Source organism: Lampetra planeri, chromosome 25 (genome assembly GCF_965212315.1).
Source record: "Lampetra planeri chromosome 25, kcLamPlan1.2.h2, whole genome shotgun sequence".
Classification (NCBI taxonomy): domain Eukaryota; kingdom Metazoa; phylum Chordata; class Hyperoartia; order Petromyzontiformes; family Petromyzontidae; genus Lampetra; species Lampetra planeri.
In genome coordinates, this window is record NC_136131.1 from 4138054 (window position 1) to 4156814 (window position 18761).

The window sequence follows — 18761 nt, forward strand, 5'->3', positions numbered from 1 at the left end:
CTGGCCGCATACTGCGATCCAGTTGAATACACTCTCAGAGCTGGGCATGAATGATTTAAGAACAAAATTACACATCACAACAGTTTATTTGGGTGCATATACAGTCAGCAGTGACTCAGGCGAGCCCATACAGAGCTACATAAATGTCAAGATTCATCTTCTTGGTTCTTTCGGTAAAGCCACGTAGAAGGGAAATAATAAAAATAAAACATAATAAAATACAATTCTCACAATTTTTTGTATTATGTTTTATTTTTATTATTTTATTATGTCCCTTCTATGTGACTTTACCGAAAGAACCAAGAAGATGAATCCCTGCAGTGACGAAAGCTTTAAATCGAAAAATGTCAAGATGTCTGGTCAGCATTGCAGAGTAGGTCAAACAACCCTCTAGATGGGCCCTGTATGTAACTCTTCTTCCAGCAGTGGCAAGAGTAAGCAATTGCAGGGCTACACCTTTAACTATTTACATGAATGTCTTCATTTAGATTTCGATTTAAAGCTTTCGTGACTGCAGGGATTCATCTTCTTGGTTCTTTTGGTAAAGTCACGTAGAAGGGAAACGTCGTGAGAATTGTATTTTATGTTTCATTTTTATTATTTTATGATTTACCTTCTACGTGACTTTACCAAAAGAACCAAGAAGTCTTCATTTAGCTTTCATGGATGCTCAGAAATGAGACCCAGGACCTGAGTAGAATCTGCCGCTACGCAGTAACACCGGAACAGCATTATCCACCTCAGCAATACACGTATAACCTTTAAAAAATGCTTGCCAAACAGCGGCCACAGTATACACGGACTCCTCTACCTACAAACAAGTTAGGTTCCAGAGGTCTGTTCATAAGTCGATTTGTTCGTAAGTCCAGCTTTACTCCTGTCCATTCCAAACATGTTGTAAGGCGTGTACACTAAACACGGGGAATGGCTTTAAAAGTTTTATAATATCCTGTAGATGCCACTGGTTCTTCATGTTCTGCAGATGTAGATACCACCACCGCCATCTATTGCGTGGCGGTTGAAGTTATGAATCTCGGTCCGAACAGACAACTGGACTTACGGACGGGTTTGTTCGTAAGTAGCGGAGACCCTCTACTACATTTCATAGCTCCCATTGCCAACAACCACACCCCGTGGAACATAACCCGCACGCGCCAAAGAAACGTCTGCTCGACGATGTCAACCGAGTGCGTTGCTGTTTGTAACAAAACAAAAAAAAGAGGCTTCTACTTAACGAACGCCTTTCGGAACCTCCCCGAAAAAAACAACGAGAAACTTGTTACGCGCTGTTCTTTTAATGAGGGTGGCGCCTTGCGCGCGTGCATCTCGTTGCTCGGGGGCAAATTTCAATGTTCTCAATTAAATTGTCATTTTTCAAAGGTTAATGAGTTTGCATGAGTGCATCACGTGCGCGTCCCAAACAGAATGACAATTACGCCTCGCAAAGCACACGGGCAGCGCTGCGGGGAGACGCAACGCGGATCGCTAATTGCTTTAAAGCACTTTGGGCCAGCCGCATTTGAAAGGGACACTTTTCATCGTTTGAGCTCATTTGCAAATGTCGCTCATTTTAGGCTTGCCACTAAACAGCGTCGGTGCCTCGATCTAAGCTCATTAATGCAACGTGGCTCGTGAGTGCGGTGGGGCTGGCTGATGCTCTGTGTCAGGGCACCGAGTCCAGCATTTGCTGAGGTCTGGCTTCGATCCGGGCAGTTTCCCATAATTAAGCCGAGTGCTTACGCGTGGTTAGATTCGTCGTTTCATCCCAGTCGCCAACGATTCAATCATTATAATACACAGTCCCTTTTGTCGATTGACGTGCACGATGAACGCCTACCCACACCTGTGAGTCATGGTGATTGTTTGAACATAAAGTCACGTAGAAGGGAAGTAATAAAATAATACAAATAAAACATAATAAAATAAAATAATTCTCACGACGCTTCGGCTACAACGCAAGCAGCCGTCTTCAGGTGACTTTACCGAAAGAACCAAGAAGATGAATCCCTACAGTCACGAAAGCTTTAAATCGAAATGTTTGAACATACTCCTCAATGCTGGTCAGTGAGGGTTTGTGAAGGTGGTGGGGAGGGTGGGGGGTAGTAGTCAAACTAAGATCATCTGGTTATTATGGAGTGCGTAAACCATTGCACCACCACTCCACTACACACACTAATGACTGCACACACACAAACACAATTTGGATTTTTTTTTTATCGAATTCAGGCCATTCCATCTCCAGGGCAAAACATATAATGGGGCGCAACGGTGGCAAGATGTGAACTACCTCGCTTGGTATGCAGGGGGTCGTGGGTTCGATCCCTCCTCTGATGCCTGTATATTTGGAGTTTGCTTGTCTCTCTGCCCGTGGACACGTGGATTTTCTCTGGGCCCTCCGATGTTTTCCCTAATTTAGAATCAACATGCGTTTAGAGTGTTTGGCTGCTATAAATTGCCACGTGATAAGCCACTTAATTGAGATATCATATGTGTCCAGGTCGCGTGTGAAAAATACATATATATATATAGCTCAGTTTGCCTTATCTGGTGAAAGAAAAATAGTTAAAAAAAAAGTTAGTAATAGTAGTTATAATAGCCATTATGTGCATATATCCTCTCTCCTCGAAACAAGACGTGCCCCACAATGCACATTGAGCATGTTCTACCACTAGGCCCGGGATGGCAATGAGGATGAGTGCTGCCCCTTTGCTTGCTTGAACACGTAGACACTTGGCCTAGATGTTGGCAAAAATTGTGGAATGCCGCTGCAGTAGAACTCATGTGAGAGATGGATGCCGCACATCCTAATTTCCGCATTGCTATCTGAAAAAAGTGACTCCACTTATCCGCGTAAATTTTTTTTAGATAAGATGAATTCGGAACACGGCTAAATAACAGTTGTCATAGACAAGTATCGGCTCCGTGGATAATAGGAGCCTCGGATAAGAAGAGTTTCTCCTGTAATTAAAGTGGGTGAAGGAGTGCCAGTGAGTGGTTTAAAGGAGTCCTCTCGTGAAGACTCCAAAAGCCCTTCCAGTCATGGGATCTTCCAAGGCCATTTCCCACAATGCCATGCTTGGCCAACGACCACAGTAATTGCAAAATTGCATCTCCATGACGTGACGAACATTAATAAATTACTGTTTTCAGCACAAAGTAGTGAACGTCGCTTTTTAGGATGTTGCAAGTGTTACTGCTTGTATTGTGAAATGGTGCAATCGATAAAGCAATAACAAACGGTACTGTTTTGTGTGCTCCTACATTGATTATTATACATGAGGACAAGAGCAGAGGAAGGCTTTTAAACAGGAGTGTGGGTCTATGAGTGACAACACATCATTCCGGTGAATAATCATTGTTGGCAGTGCACTTGCATTGGCAGTGGTTTACCTGAATACGGAGTAACTGCTCAATTCTAATTCTGACAAGGTAAAAGTTATTTTCTGCTCTCAGAGGCATTAAGCAGTGTTCACATCCCGGTTCCCCGTGCCAGGGGTGGAAATTCCTCCTTCCTATGGTATGGGCACCATCAACCAATCTCACGGCCCACTTCGCGTAGGTGATGAACACTTATGGTGAGAATAGGTTTCCCCCATTTTTTATGGCAATAAAACAGATGTTAAGGTGTTAAAACACCAAACAGAAACATTTTACAGGGAATCATGTCTGCATAAACCACAATACTTGTGGTCAATAGTTGAGCCAGGATTTTTAGGTAAGGGGGCAACCCCTCCAGCAATGAAAAATGATAGAGGAGTTGTTAGGAAGTAAGGACTTGTCTCTTGCTTTTTATTCGACGCGTGTGCGGCGATGGCGCAGCCATCGATCGAGGGTCGAATTCGAACCGCGTTGTGTGATCGGCATCGCGCTCGCGGAAGGTGTTTGCCTTCAGGGAAGTCGTGTGTACTGTATACGCAACTGCGCACAATTCTGTGAGTCACTTATAACTGCTTTGCCGTTACTTATTGCCAATTATGGACTCAGACTATTGTCCTATCATCTCATAGAGTCCCTGGCACGTAATAATATGCTACACAGTGGCAGTGGGGGTCGCAAAATGCCGATTTACTACTAATAAACCCCAATTATCTGATCGAAATGATCGGATCATTGGGGGGGGCACGTGCCACCCCTCCCCCCCACTGGCTCCGCCAGTGCTTGTGGTCAGAAGGCAAAAAAACATACTCTGATTATAATATTTGCATTGTCTTTGAAACTGATTGGTCCACACCAGAGACAGCTTTCTTTTGAGCCTAGTCTTAAAACGGTGTTAGACCAGACGACGCCTTCCTTGTAAAATGTTTCAGTTTGGTGTTTTAACACCTTAACACCTGTTTTGTTGCCAGAAAAAAGCGGAAAACCTATTCTCATATTTTGGTACTGGCAAAGGAGGTTCCATGATGTAACACTTATGCTTTGAAGTTACTCGGGTTTCAACTTGCAACCCTCAAGGGCTATCCCTGCTCAGGTGATTGTCAAAAAAAAATGTGAACAAAACTGAATTTGCAAGTTTTTGTATTCCAGCCGAATGCGCTACCTGGTCAGATACGTCAACAAAGTGGTGCTCATCTTAATGACCTTCATCGGGATTTGAACTCAGAACCGTGGGGTTTTAAAGGAATTGCTCAAACCGCAGCACCCACCAGTTTAGAGTTCAGACAAACCAAAGTCATTGATACATTATTATTCACCCAGCACCATCCTAATTAACATGCATGCAAACAGAGCTTTCAAAAGATACGGCGTATATTTTTTGACAAAGTTTTGTACGCGCAATTATCGCCGCTAAACTTTTTTTTACACACTTTATAAGCTCACCGCAGAGGCAACACAAAACGTGAGGGCGTTCGCGAGCATTAGGAGCACTTTCCAGCGCTCACTGGAGTACAAAGGCAACTATAGCTGAAACAAATGGGTCTACATCTAATCGCATACCACTCCAGAAGCACACAAAGGTAGTGAGAGAAAAGCCATTCATCTCACCCAGCTATTTTTCCCCACCCATTGATCTCGACCCCACAAAGAAACCAGCCCTCCCATAAGCCAACAATTAAACAGCCTTAATACTAACTGCAGTCATTGATTTGAGGCCACACTTATGCACTAAATTTACCCTTGAATGTGACTACTGACTGTTTGGCAATCTAACAGTGTCGATGAAGAACCAATATGTCTCCCTGCCTTTGTGCGGCAATGACCGCTGGCACTAACTCACTGATGAATGTTTCAGCAATGGGGAACAGTCCAGAACCAAATGATCATTATTGTGATTTTTCCCAGCGTATGTGGAGAAATTGTGAGATTATTTGAGCAAAATAATATTGAATAAAGTACTGTGTAGGGCTCACTCAGGGGAAAACAAACTCACCGAGTCTCATGAATCTTTTTTTCAGGATGATCACTCTTAGGGATGTTTTTTTCTCTCCCAATTCCATTGTTCTGTATACATTTTCACGATGACAGGGAGCAGGGATGTTGCCAATTCCCATCCAGGTTTTGGGTTGACTCAGCCCATTTACTCCTTCAGGTTGACAACACGAGCACCAACATTTGGAGGCAGTATACACTGGCTCACATCACAGCGATGTGGAATGTTCGATCACTGGCCCAGAGATTAGAATTGCCTCGTGTTCATTGCAGCACACATTAACCCTTTCCTATTCCGATGGCACACATATGTGTACGACATCCGATGATGTACGTCATCGGAATGGAATCAGAAGAAAACATAAACGATCTTTATTCTTTTGGCGGGAAGACATACCGAGGCTGTGACAAAGCGATGCGGGAGAGCGTGTGGCACAGTTTGGAGTGCACTATCCTAGAGCGTGGTCGTGTCGCTATGGTTCTCTGCGGTGAGTATAATGTCTTTCAAAACAACGGCGCTATGCCTCCCTAAATAAAATGAACGCTGAGCTGCTTGTACGTTCTGAGATTCAGCGGTGAACGGGACACCCACACCCCGCAACTTGCACGACATCTCGGAAACGGGAAAGGGTCAAGAGTCCCCACACGGTTAGATCTGAAACCTACTTCGTCACTAACCTCCTACGGAAACCCCATGGCACTCAAGGTAGGTGTCTCATGCAGGAATTGTCTCCCTATCAGCCGCCAATCCCCATCTACTAGTCACTGGCTCACAGGCGTGCGTGCGTTGCAACCAAAATCAGTAATACTGATAATAAATAATAATAATACTAAAGAGAAACAGCTACCATTACCGTAATAATAATAAAAACACTTCAAAGGCAGGATGATGTGATATGAAAATAAACAAACGCTTGCACCGTGATCTCAATCAGAGGATCGCCTTCGGGGGGACAATTTAAGATAGCCGAAATTAATTTGAATACCAGTCATGCGCACTTACACACACACAACAAAACAACAGAGAGGCTCGACTGATCTAATGAAATGCTGTACTTGGAGTGAATCGCGTGGAAGTCGGAGTACACGTGCTAAGTGACTGAGCGAAGGGATGAGGACAACGGCAGTAGTGCCTGCAGTGGTGCGTAAAACAACACAATCGGCACCACGGATTCCGACTGACTCCTAGCAATAGCTTCGCGCCAGATCACGGCACGTGGAGTCTGCACGTAATGGCCTCTTCAACTTCTTCTGCGCGGCCGATGTAGACGTAGAGCGACGACTTACAATGTCACATTCACGTGCTCAAGCAGGATAACGGCGTCAGTAGCAGTAGTGGAGTTTATCGTCGTCGGCGTCTTCGCTGCGACGTCTCCATCGTATTTGTGGACGGGGACATTGCGTCGTTACACGTTGTACGGGCTGTCCTGGATGGCCACAGTCGCGCACTGCTCGAAAGCTTTTCATCTTCTATTTGTGCATCAGGTATCCGAACCTGCCACGGTTTTGTGTTTGTTGCAGATGCGGTTTAGGGTGCTGCTGTGACGAGGTTAACCACAGACAGCGGTGTGATGGCGTTGTTTGTTGTTATTGATGTAAGCAATAATTTAGCAAAGGGAATACACAATATTCACGAGAGATATATATTATGCAGATACGGCACAAAACACGTTGTTTATGACATTTACATAAGGCTATACGTCCGTGTGTATTCACTAAGATAGATATATTGTAGAGGCATCTGTACATGTCGATAACTATGTGTAGCATGCACTGCGCACCAATCGTGGCTGCAGTATGCTGAGTATAAACAGGAATGCACAGGAGTAGTAGTAAACCCACATAGTAAGCACTTCTGTGCCTTACATATGAGCATGACAACAAGAGCAATTTACGTGAGAACACAAGCACTCGCCTACGGCGTAAATATATATATGAACGCACCGTTCACAAACACATACTTAACACACATTTGAATGCAAACATGGGCATGCATAATAGCGTACACGTTACTGCGCGTGCACATCGCACGCACGTACACACACGTGCGTGTGCAGCATACTCAGAATCTTCATTTGTACTGGAGGAATCCGATGAGCTATGAAGCTCTTTTTCACAGATGTCCAGTAGGGACTGGTCAGCAAAAGTGACAAGAGCGATCAATACACAAAACGATTAGAGTTCAACATAGATAATAAGGTGAGCAAGTCACTAAATAAATACGAAAAAAATTATTACGTGAGTAGAAACAACTACAGAGCAGTTTGGGAACCTCATTTGCCAGTAAAAATATGATAATGGGTTTTTTACCCTTCTATCTGGCAACAAAACTGACACCTTTTTACAAGGAGCCATGTTTGCATAGACCGCAATACCTGCAGTCATAATATAAACAAAAAACATAACTCAGTGCGCCTTTTGGCGTCATCTGGTCCAACCCATGTGAGACTAGGCTCTAAGGAAAGCTGTCTCGGGTGTGGACCAATCAACTTCAAGGACAGTGCATACATTATCAGAGTTATGTTTTTTGTTTGCATTATGACTGCAGGTATTGCGGTCTATGCAAACATGGCTCCTTGTAAAAAGGTGTCAGTTTTGTTGCCAGATAGAAGGCTAAAAAACCAATTATCATACAGAGCAGTTTGTAAAACAACACCAAGACAACACCGCACTGGAGTGGTCTCACAACACAATGGCACAGTAACATTGAGCTATCGATGCACAGGTCAGTATCAAAGTTACAAGCCGCTATGAAGCGAGACATCGCAGTCGTTGGGAAAGGAGGCGAGAGAGGTGTGAGTTGGTGTCGTGAGTGAGAGGCGAGGTGAGTTCCGTTCTAAAGTCAGAATCTGTATTCACACTGGAGTAATCCGATCAGCTAGAAAGCTCTTTTTGCACAAACATTCAGTCGGGGCGGGTACGGACATTATAACAACATACGATTGAAAACAACGATGGGAGTGCAAAGTATAGCAAAGGTAAACACATCGCAAAAAATATATACAAATTAAACTAAACTTTTCTTTTTAATCTAACCAGATAAAGCCCATTGAGGTATTTGTTTATTTTACAGAAGCGACCTGGCCACAAATGATAACTCAACAAATTGAGCTTATCACGTGGAAATGTATAGCAGCAAAATACTCTAAACGCGTGACGTTGATTCTAAATGTGGAAGGAAAAACCGGAGGACCCGGAGAAAAAAAACCACGGGGAGAGAGAGAGAGAGACGCAGACTGTAAATATACAGCAGACGTCAGGGTCGGGATCGAACCCACGACCTCCTTGCATACCGGCGAGGAAGAGAACATCTCACCACCGTGGTGCCCCTTAAGCAAATAACAACAGCATTTAAGTTCAAATTGCATTCGTACATCAATCCCCAAGCTTGGGGAAGTTAGCAAAAACAACAGTGCAGGACCCCACCAAGACAACAACACACACACAGAGACACACGCAGACACGCAAAGTCCCCTCGATAAAACTGCGCATGGGCAGAGCATCGAACTGTGGACTCGAGGGACGAGGCGACAGTGCGAGGTGACGGTGGGGAGGCAGCGATAGTGAAACCCGCGCAGTGCGAAGTGGCATGAGTTGAAGTACGAACATGCACGCGCACGCACGCGCACGCACGCACGCGCGCGCGCATGAACAAAGCCAAAATATCCCCAGTGTAGCCGTAACAGGCGGTTGGGGCAAGTGCTGTTAACGTGCTCCTATGAAGGCCGGCACGGTACACGCGGGGGTGGGTGGCCAGCACCACGCCCGGCCGCCTTTATCTCCCCAGTGGCGATGTTTTACGCACCGCACCATGTAACTCATTTGAGGCTGAGTCGACCAAGGGGAGACCCAGGAGCCGGCTCAGATAATCGTCGCCGGTGTTGTTGGCCGTGAGCGGGAATCGAACCCGGGTCGCTGGGTTCGAAGCGCAGCGCGCTCACCGCTACACAACCGCTCCCCACACGAACACACACACACACACGAACACACGCACGCCCGAACACACACACGCGAACACACACGCATGAACACGCACGAACACACACACGCGAACACACACGCATGAACACGCACGAACACACACACGCACGAACACACACACGCGAACACACACGCATGAACACGCACGAACACACACACGCACGAACACACACACGCACGAACACACACACGCGAACACACACGCATGAACACGCACGAACACACACGCATGGACACGCACGAACACACACACGCATGAACACGCACGAACACACACACGCGCGAACACGCACGAACACACACACGCATGAACACGCACGAACACACACACGCGAACACACACGCATGAACACGCTCGAACACACACACGCGCGAACACGCACGAACACACACACGCATGAACACGCACGAACACACACACGCACGCACGTGAACGCGCGTGCGGCGTGGTTGGCGACAGGTCCACCCCTCACCTTCCGTGCGACCGGAGCAAGGGAATCCGGGCAGCAGCAGCAAAAACAAACAAAAAGGCCACGAGGAAGACGACCGCCAGTCCTCCTTGTAGCGAGATCGGGCGCGCGCGGTTCAACCGACGTGGTCGGCTTGACCGAGTTAATTAGGGCTGGGGTCGAGCCGACGCTTCACAGCCCTGTTCCCCACACACCACAAACCACCACCCCCCACCACCACCACTACCCCTCCCGCACCATCACATCCCGTCCCCACCCAGGCGTCCCCCACACGCGCTCCGCTTTGCCCCCGACGTTTTCACGGCCGCCTCCTCCTCACCGCCGCGGCTGCTGCCACCGCCTGAGACCGAAATCTGCTCGCCTCGTGGTGGCGGTGGTGGTGGTGGGGTGGTGGTGGCAACCCCCAGCGAACCCCCCAGCAAGTTGGCGGTGTCTCTTTACGCGTGCAAGGGGTAAATAGCTGCCTGTGTGTTTGTCAATTGTCAAATCGCGCAGCGCCTTTCTGCAAAGGTGCTCAAAAGCGTTGCGCATCGGGCAAAGAGATGCATTAATTGATGCCCCCGCTCGCCCGCCTCCGTTCACCAGAAGGTAGGGCGACTTAATTGATAGGGGGCCGAGAGCAAAGTGGGGAGATTAGAACGCGCGTTTCGAGGCGGGGTGGGGGGGGATTTGAACGCCGTTCTTGCCAGGAACGTTCCAGGGCCGACGGAGAGAGCGGCACAAACGCCGCACTGGGGTGCTGGGTGGGACGGACGGACGGATGGGTGCTGGGTGGGACGGATGGATGGGTGCTGTGTGGGACGGACGGGTGCTGTGTGGGACGGACGGATGGATGGGTGCTGTGTGGGACGGACGGATGGGTGCTGTGTGGGACGGACGGACGGATGCTGGGTGGGACGGACGGATGAGCGCACGGCTACGGGGAGCGAGTCCGCCGTTGTCGCTTGACACGTGCGAGAGCGACGATGCTACGACCACTGCTACCACAATTGCACTCACGTGCGTGGATGGAGCGGCACTTGGCCTCGGCGGGCCCGCGATGGGGGGAGTTGGCCGGCAGTGGTGGTGGTGGGGGGGGGTCTTTGACGTTGTTGTGCGTTCGTGCGCTTTGCTTCGCGAGTTCGATTGCCGCTCGTGGCAAGCAGCGGTTAGACCGGTCCCGGGCCTCCCCTAGGTCGACTCAGCCTCGAAGAAGTACCAGGTGTGCGATGTGTAAACATCGCCACTTGGGGAGGCGAAGGCGGTGGTCGGGCGTGGTGCTGGCCACCCACCCACTCGTGTGCCGTGCCGGCCCTCATAGGTGCGCGCAAACAGCACTTGCCCCAACAGTACGTGAAGGCTATACGGGATATCTTTGTAATTGTGTTAATTCCCAATGCAGCGCCACAGCAAAACGTGGATGTTAAAGCTGGAGTCCTGAGCTAAGTGAGAATAGTTAACCCGGACGGGACAGCTAGCTGAGAAGCACTTTGGAAGGTCAAGACACGTATTTGCATTGCCATGTAACATTAATCGTCCCACGCTTGTAGCCTGTGCACACAGATATCAACAGTCGGTGGCCCTAAGGAGAGACTGGTCCCTATCAGATCCATGTGGAAATTCCAACGCCGGCTCAGGGAAGCCGATGGAGGTGAAAAGTGAGGACTGGCTTCTATTTTTTTTTAAAGGTGAGAAATTTGAACGTTTGACCTATGCCAAATATAATGTGCGCAGGAGTGAGATACAGTCTGGCTTCGCATGACCCATGATGCATGGAAATGGCATAAGGAATACCCTCATCCAGCAGTGAATAGATATTCACTGAAATAATATGTACATGTATGTTCAACTTCTTTCGCGCCATACGTAGCCAAACGTGCTAATCGGAGGTGCGGGATAGGAGGAAAAATGTTCAGTACTCCGAGTTTCCAAATGGTCACTTGGGCAATATACTGGAGTAAGTTTTAACAGCACATGATGCAGTTAAGGAAAATAGTGCGTGAAGTGGCGGATGATGGCCAATAGTGCCGTCAAATTGATTCCCTGATGATCGAGTGAGTCAAGAGTCAAGTTAAAGTAGTCAATGCAAATAAGCACATTGTAGAGTTCGTAAACCAGGGAAACGTGCATTGAGATATATGAACAAAAAAACAAATATATTCCTAAACGAGAGCAAATCGGCTTTCAAAATAATAATTTTGAACAGTTTTTTTTTTTTTACCACGGATCAATGTGTAAAGCTATTTTACATTCCATGACTCGACAGCAAAGGCATCCTCCCGTGGTGTAATTGTTGGCGAAATAGAAACGATGCGCAAGCCAGAGGTTCCCGGTTCGATACCCCGGAAACAACGGAGCAAGTTGCTGAAATCACCACCCGTGTGCGCCCAACAGCATAAATCGGCACGGCGCGGTTCGTCGACCGGCAGGTCCGCGTGTGGTGGGTTCACTTGTGGGTGCTTCCCACCACGTCCAAGACGCCTGGGACAGTCTTAGAAAAGTAGGCCAAAAACCCTCCAAAGGGGGCTCTCTAGAACCCACTTCTCGTGAAGGCCCTTCTGCCAGCAGGGGCGTGTACAAGCAATTGCAGGACTTAATTCTAGATTTGAAGCTTTCGTGACTGCAAGGATTCATACTCTTAGGCTTTATCGGTAAAGTCACGTCGGTAAAAATAATAATAATACAAAAATAATACATTAAATTTAGGTCTTTTCATTTATTATTATTTTATTTTATTATTAATTTTTTGCCTACGTGACTTTACCGAAAAAACCTAAGAGTAATTGCAGGACTGCAACATTTACCACTTTATTCAACAACTAACTCGTCGGGGTCTCCCTGTTTAAACAAGCGGTACGCACACGCACGTTGGTGGCCATGGAAGTCAGTGGGAGAGATGTCGCATTCACATGACGGAGACCCATCCCTCTGTTTTAGCTTCCACGAAAAAAAAATGGGACTGATTTTATTGACGCAGAGAAGATGACAGGATACCTACGGACTGAGTCAGGATTTGAAACCGTCAGTTTTTTTTTTTGACTACCGAATCGGGAATTAATTGGTGAGTCTACGTGTTTCTGATGTGTAAACAAATAAACACACGAACAGCAACAACAACAACCAAAAACCCACAGTAATTTTTTGTTGTTGTATCGTGACGCAATTGGGACACACGCAAGTCCTGTAATGAAATGGATCGAATTAAATTATGATGTCACTAACTCTCTCCCCCCTTCCCCAAAAAAAACCCCCGATGTTGCAGGGGCGGTTGGCTCGCCAACTGTGTTGCTCGCGCTCTCCGCTAGTTGGTATTCTGCCCTCTTTGTCGCTTTCCGCAAACTCTCACGCATCCCAGGCAAACACTGACCGCTTTGTCCTGTGCTTAACACCGGCTCCCCCACTGCCGCTCGTTAATTAACAGAGCGGCCAATACGCCCTGCCTCGAATCCATTAATACGCCCCCCCCCCCTCCCCGCCGCCCCCCCCCCCCACGCGCTCTGAATGTGTCTGAATTTGTTGTCGTTTGAGAGTGAAGTCTATAGACTGGGGCTCTGCGATGATTAAGACACGGAACTGAAGCGATTATGAACTAAATACTCACCGAGGTCGTTTGTGACCATTGACTCGAGTGAATCGTCCAGATTGAAACGGGGCCCGTGGCCGATCTCGGGCGCGGGAAACATTAACGCGAGAGCCTCGTGATCGTTGCTCCTAGGTGGGAACAAGACAAGTCGATTCTGGACATCGTGTTTATGTTCTTGTATTTTAGCTTTGTTTGTTCATATTACTCCGCCCCCTCCCTTCTCCGTTAATCTGCTGCTCCCGATCGCTGCCCCCCCCCCCCCCCTGTGGTAGGGTGAAGAACCCAAGTGTTCTGAACAGATCTCCGTTTGGAGGAGTTTTGTTCTGGTTTCGTGATACACGTGCGAACGTTTTTTTTTGTTTTTAAACAAAACCCAAAATTAGACCATTTTACGTTGGTCATCTCTCGAGAGTTGATTCTGAGTCATTGGTAGATATTCCATATTGCTCTTTCAGGCCGCGATTCACTTTAAAAAATTTTCATAGACATGAGCCAGTGGTGGAAATTCCACATTTCTATGGCAGGTAAACGATCTGCCATTGTGTGAAAAAAAAACACTCCCGCATTTGTTAATTGTCAGCATTAATGAAAATTGCAGAATTTATGTCAGACCAATATTTTCTGCTGTCATAATACATTCTTAGTTTACAATAACATTCATAATAATGAATGCAAATCAATGACAGAGAAAAACAACAATTTGCCGATGTGCCTATTTTAGAGGTTAAATTAAAACGTGTTTACAATATCTGCTGATCAGAATAAAAAATATACCCCAAGTCTCACTAATAATAAAACGAGAATAGCATACGCCACGTGACATCAATCAATTCAATGTCATTTACTTAATTATACAGGTGACATTGAGATCCATTATCTTTTATTTTCTCAAAGGTGAGCACAGGGGACAGTTATTAATAGTAAACAAATGTAAGTCTCATTATTAAACTTTTGTTTGTCCACCGTGTGGCTTTGATCAACGATGCACTTTGGTAATTCATTGCACGTCTAAACAGGGTTACGTAAAAGAAAGTAACAAAATACGTGGAGGAGTGAGACCATGAAATGTGCTCTCACCGAGGCTATTTGCAGCAACGATAGGAACATTTTCTAAAAAAAAAAAATTACTGGAGAGGTAAAGGAATCAACATGACTTCGGGACAAGATTAACCGTCTCAATTGTATGAAAGCATGCTTCTTGTAACAAGCGATGATTGCAGAACTTTCACGCAGAAGTTGGACGAAAAGCAAAACAAAAGGCCGTGTACAATTTCGCTGAACAAAAGGAAACAATGGTTGGAGATAGAGCTGGAAAAGACGACACAATCTGTGAGAAACCTCCGCCAAGTATTGCAGCCAGACTGAGATAAAAAAAAAATGATGAAGGAAGAGAGGCACACAAGAGTAGCACGGTGCTTTCAAGAACATTTAATTTGCTCGTGCAAAGCAACATACCAATATGCCCTCGATAAGTATGTTGTCAATCAGTGCGTATTACCTGTCAGGACCTATGGATTCCAAAATATGTATTGCGACAAATTCCATGGATTTTCTTGATTATTCAACGCCCATGCAGCAATGGCACTCCCGAAGATGGGCGAGACTTGTAAAGTTCAGCGGGTCGGGCTAAGACATTGGTAGAGTTCGATGTGCTCGGTGTTCGGTTCCCGAGACCCAGAGAATCAAACTCGGGCATCGTTTGGATCCTAGGGGGAAATGTTCCCGACTGGTTTTTCTAACGGGATTTAATGCATCATTACATCATTACGATTCCCCGGGTTCAAAAGCGAAGTTACAAGGCCAAACATCCATGGTTGCATGCTCATTGTTTTCAATGCATACGTTAACGTAACTAATCGTTATTCCATGCGAACGAGATACTGTATCCTCCAGTGTGCATTGTTAAACCTTGTTAAAAGTTGAACAAAATTCATCACCTTCAGCCTCGCAGAGTGGTACTAGGCACAAAAAAATGTAGCAAATACTTCGGATCCCTAGCAGCTCAAGGGGCCTCAGAACCATGAAATAATACGGGTGAAACAAATATCAGATCAAATTAAAATCATAATAAACATGAAAAAGCCAATTAAGCCCTCCTATTCATATCTTGTCTCTTCTCTCATATAACTCCATCTCTGTTTGAACCCTGTGTCTCTCTCGCCTCTCATCTCAACACATCTCTATCCTTCGTCTTTACAAATGCCAGTCACGCGCTCGACACGACAAGTCCACATGGCTGGATCTCAGCAGAGCAAGCGCTGTGCGTATGCGTCAATGTACACATTCAGTAAAGCGGCTTGAGTACATTTGTAACGGTCCTCGTCGTACAATTATACACGCCGAGCGGCAAAAAGGGACGGTACAGAAATGGGCTGAGAATAAAACGATATAAAGCCATGCATGGAATGGTCAAATGTCAAGTGAGAAAACACACGGGCGCCCTTAGTGAGTTTGATCAATGGGCACTGGTCCAGCTCGGCAAACATGGGCAGAGTAATTGGCAAACTACGAGGCTGTTGCGGCGCTGGCAACACCTGCACCGTGCATTTCACTGCAGAGTGTGAGTCAACGTCGCTCAGCAATGGTCGTGCTACGTTATAAATTATGTGTGTGTGTGTGTGCAGCACATGTAGCGGGGAGTGGTGGCGCAGTGGTTAGCGCGCTGTGCTTCGATCCTGGCGACCCGAGTTCCAATCTCGATCAGGGCCAACAACAATGACGATTGTCTGAACCGGTCCTACGTCCACTCTGCCTAAAAATAATGAGTACCTGGTGCAGTGTGTAAACATCGCCACTAGGGAGACAAAGGCGACATGGTGCTTGCCACTCACCCCTTCGTGTGCCGTGCCGGCCTTGATAGGTGCTCGCGAACAGCGCTTGCCCCATAAGTGTGTTTACCCATGAGCAAAAGGGAGACGTGGACAAGACCATTGCAAATTAGTCTCAGAAAGTGAAATCGAACATCACCCAAGTTAGCAGCCTAAAATGAGTACCTGGTATGGTGGGGTCATCAGCATCGCCACATGAAGGAGATCAAGTTTTTTGCTCGAACATGCCCAGATAGCCCACTATGCTACTGGGAATCTCTGTATTTGTGGATGAACAAGACGGTTGAATTTGCCGTGCAATACACAATCAGAGTTCAGTGTGCAGTGCGTCAGTGGGTTGTGCTCGTGCCTTAGTAATGCACATTGGTGGCAGTGATATCTGAGCCTGATGTGATCCTCCTCTAGGTTGACTCGGCCAAAAAAGTGTGGTCACGTACCTGAGTGGCATTCACGTGACCGCTTTGGAGAGACAATGGGGGTCAGAGCCAAGTGTGATGCTGACTTCACCACCCTCTGGATTGTCCTGACAGCCTGAACAGATGCTTGATAACAACACTCGCTCCAACAGAGCGTCCCGCCCTAATTAAAAATTACACGTGTCTGTCCGTCTCCTAGTTCATCACTCGATCTGTAAGCACCTTTGACAGCAATAACCGGCTACAAGCGCGTTCCAGCGAAACAATTAGGCACTGCGGCAGCCTGCTCGACTCACGATCGACAGGTCGCGATTTCGAATCCCAACCAGGAGGCTGATCTAGCCCATCAAGGCCTCCAGTTTCAATAATGTTCGTACCACCTTGTGGGAAGTCAAACGTCTTCAGGACCAACTGGATCCCCACCAGGGAGATGTACCATTTCCACTGCTGGCTCATGGCCGCCAATGCAGGTGGACATCCGTGCAACAACTGAACATCTGTGAAAAAGAGCTTTATCGCTCATCGGATTCCTCCAGTATGAATACGTCTTGTGATTCTGAGGTGGATGTTGTAAGTTTACACGTGAAGCCTCTTTGGCTTTGGTTATTTTATAAACATGTTGCAATCTCCTAGAACAGTGGTTCTTAACCTGGGTTCGATCGAACCCCAGGGGTTCGGTGAGTCAGTCTCAGGGGTTCGGCGGAGGTTAAGACACACACCCGACTCATATGATTGTGCACCAGTAAAACATATACCTATGTTTTGAATTTGAAAAAATCATATTTTATTTTTCCAATTAAGAAGGGTTCGGTGAATGCGCATATGAAACTGGTGGGGTTCGGTACCTCCAAAAAGGTTAAGAACCACTGTCCTAGAACAACAACGACGACGACGTATACGGTGTTTGAATGAGTAGGAAAATATTTCTCATTGGTTGTTTAAGAAGAGATGAAGTTGGCTCATTTTCAGCATTGAAAGTTGCTGATATGAGAGGGAGAAAATGCACAAGAAATCCGAATGACTCAGTGTGTCCCCGCTCGGGTTAGGTCAAAGAAAAGGGAGCACACTCACATTTGATCACCAAAATGACATTAAAAGTCAAGTCCAAGGGAACATTTTAATCTGCAGTTGGGATTAGAAAGCTTTTTGAAAGTGCTCCGCATCGGAAGGCACATTTGCTCAAATCCACAACGGGTGATCACATTCGCAACACTTCGCCTGAATACGTAATCTGCAATGGATGACTTTCACATACTTATCGATGGCCGTGATTTAGCCAAGTGCCAGGCCGTAAAGATTTGTATCTCGATAGAAATATCTGGTACACTATATCATGTTAATAAAACAAATTGATGTTAATTGGGATAAAAAAAAATTGCCGGTCTTCATGTTTTTTTTTCTAAAGTAGGATGTTAATAATTCAGACTGTGTTTGTGAATGACAATATCATGTTTACCGTTCACGTTATAGCATATACGTGATCCATTCAGTGATTCCATATAATCTGGCTCAGTGGCGAAACACCCTTGCCAGCCCGACTCAGCCAGCCACCAAATTAAAATCACATGTAAAAAATCGTTAATCAGTATAACTTATATCTTTTTTAATTATTCATTTAATTTGATAAGCACAAGCATGTTTATTCTGACTCGTAGACATTACTTTAAACGCGTAACCTTTCCAAGCTCTCAATATAAATAAGAAAATGTACAATTTTGTTCAGCTGTACTTGATTAGAATTAACTGTGGGGAGTTTCTATCAAGTGATGAGTGGGATGGGAACTTGGTAAGTTAGAAGCGTGAGGTGCAAAGAATAAAAATGTGAGCACGTTGAATTGAACATGTGCACAGTGATTTACAACTTGCGCATGCAATACATCAGTTCATAAGTCCAGCCGGGTAGCAACCGTGGTTTGAGATCTCAACTCACAACTGAAAGAGTTCAAGTTCAAATCCCACTTCTGAGGATGACTCAACCTATTATCCTTTCAAGGTGAATAAACTGAGTTCCAACAGTGGCTGTTCCACAGAGACGTCTGCCATAGTAACGTGGAATTTACACTACTGTATATATGCTGCAATGCTTGATTTAGTATAGAGATAAATTTGCATTTGATAACAAAAAAATGTACGATGA

The 18761-nt window shown here is 46.2% G+C and overlaps 1 protein-coding gene across 4 annotated transcripts in view; it reads right to left on the reverse strand.

The window, feature by feature from the left end:
- LOC144727255 (estrogen-related receptor gamma-like) overlaps positions 1–18761 on the reverse strand; it is a 402552-nt gene that overhangs the window by 280493 nt on the left and 103298 nt on the right. The window contains exon 1 of one of the 4 annotated variants that reach the window (XM_078605950.1): positions 9822–9989. The exons of the other annotated variants lie outside the window; for them this stretch is intronic. The gene's annotated coding sequence lies outside the window, so the exon portion shown is untranslated. Of the gene's footprint in view, positions 1–9821; positions 9990–18761 lie in introns of those variants that run through there. 4 annotated transcript variants of the gene reach the window in all.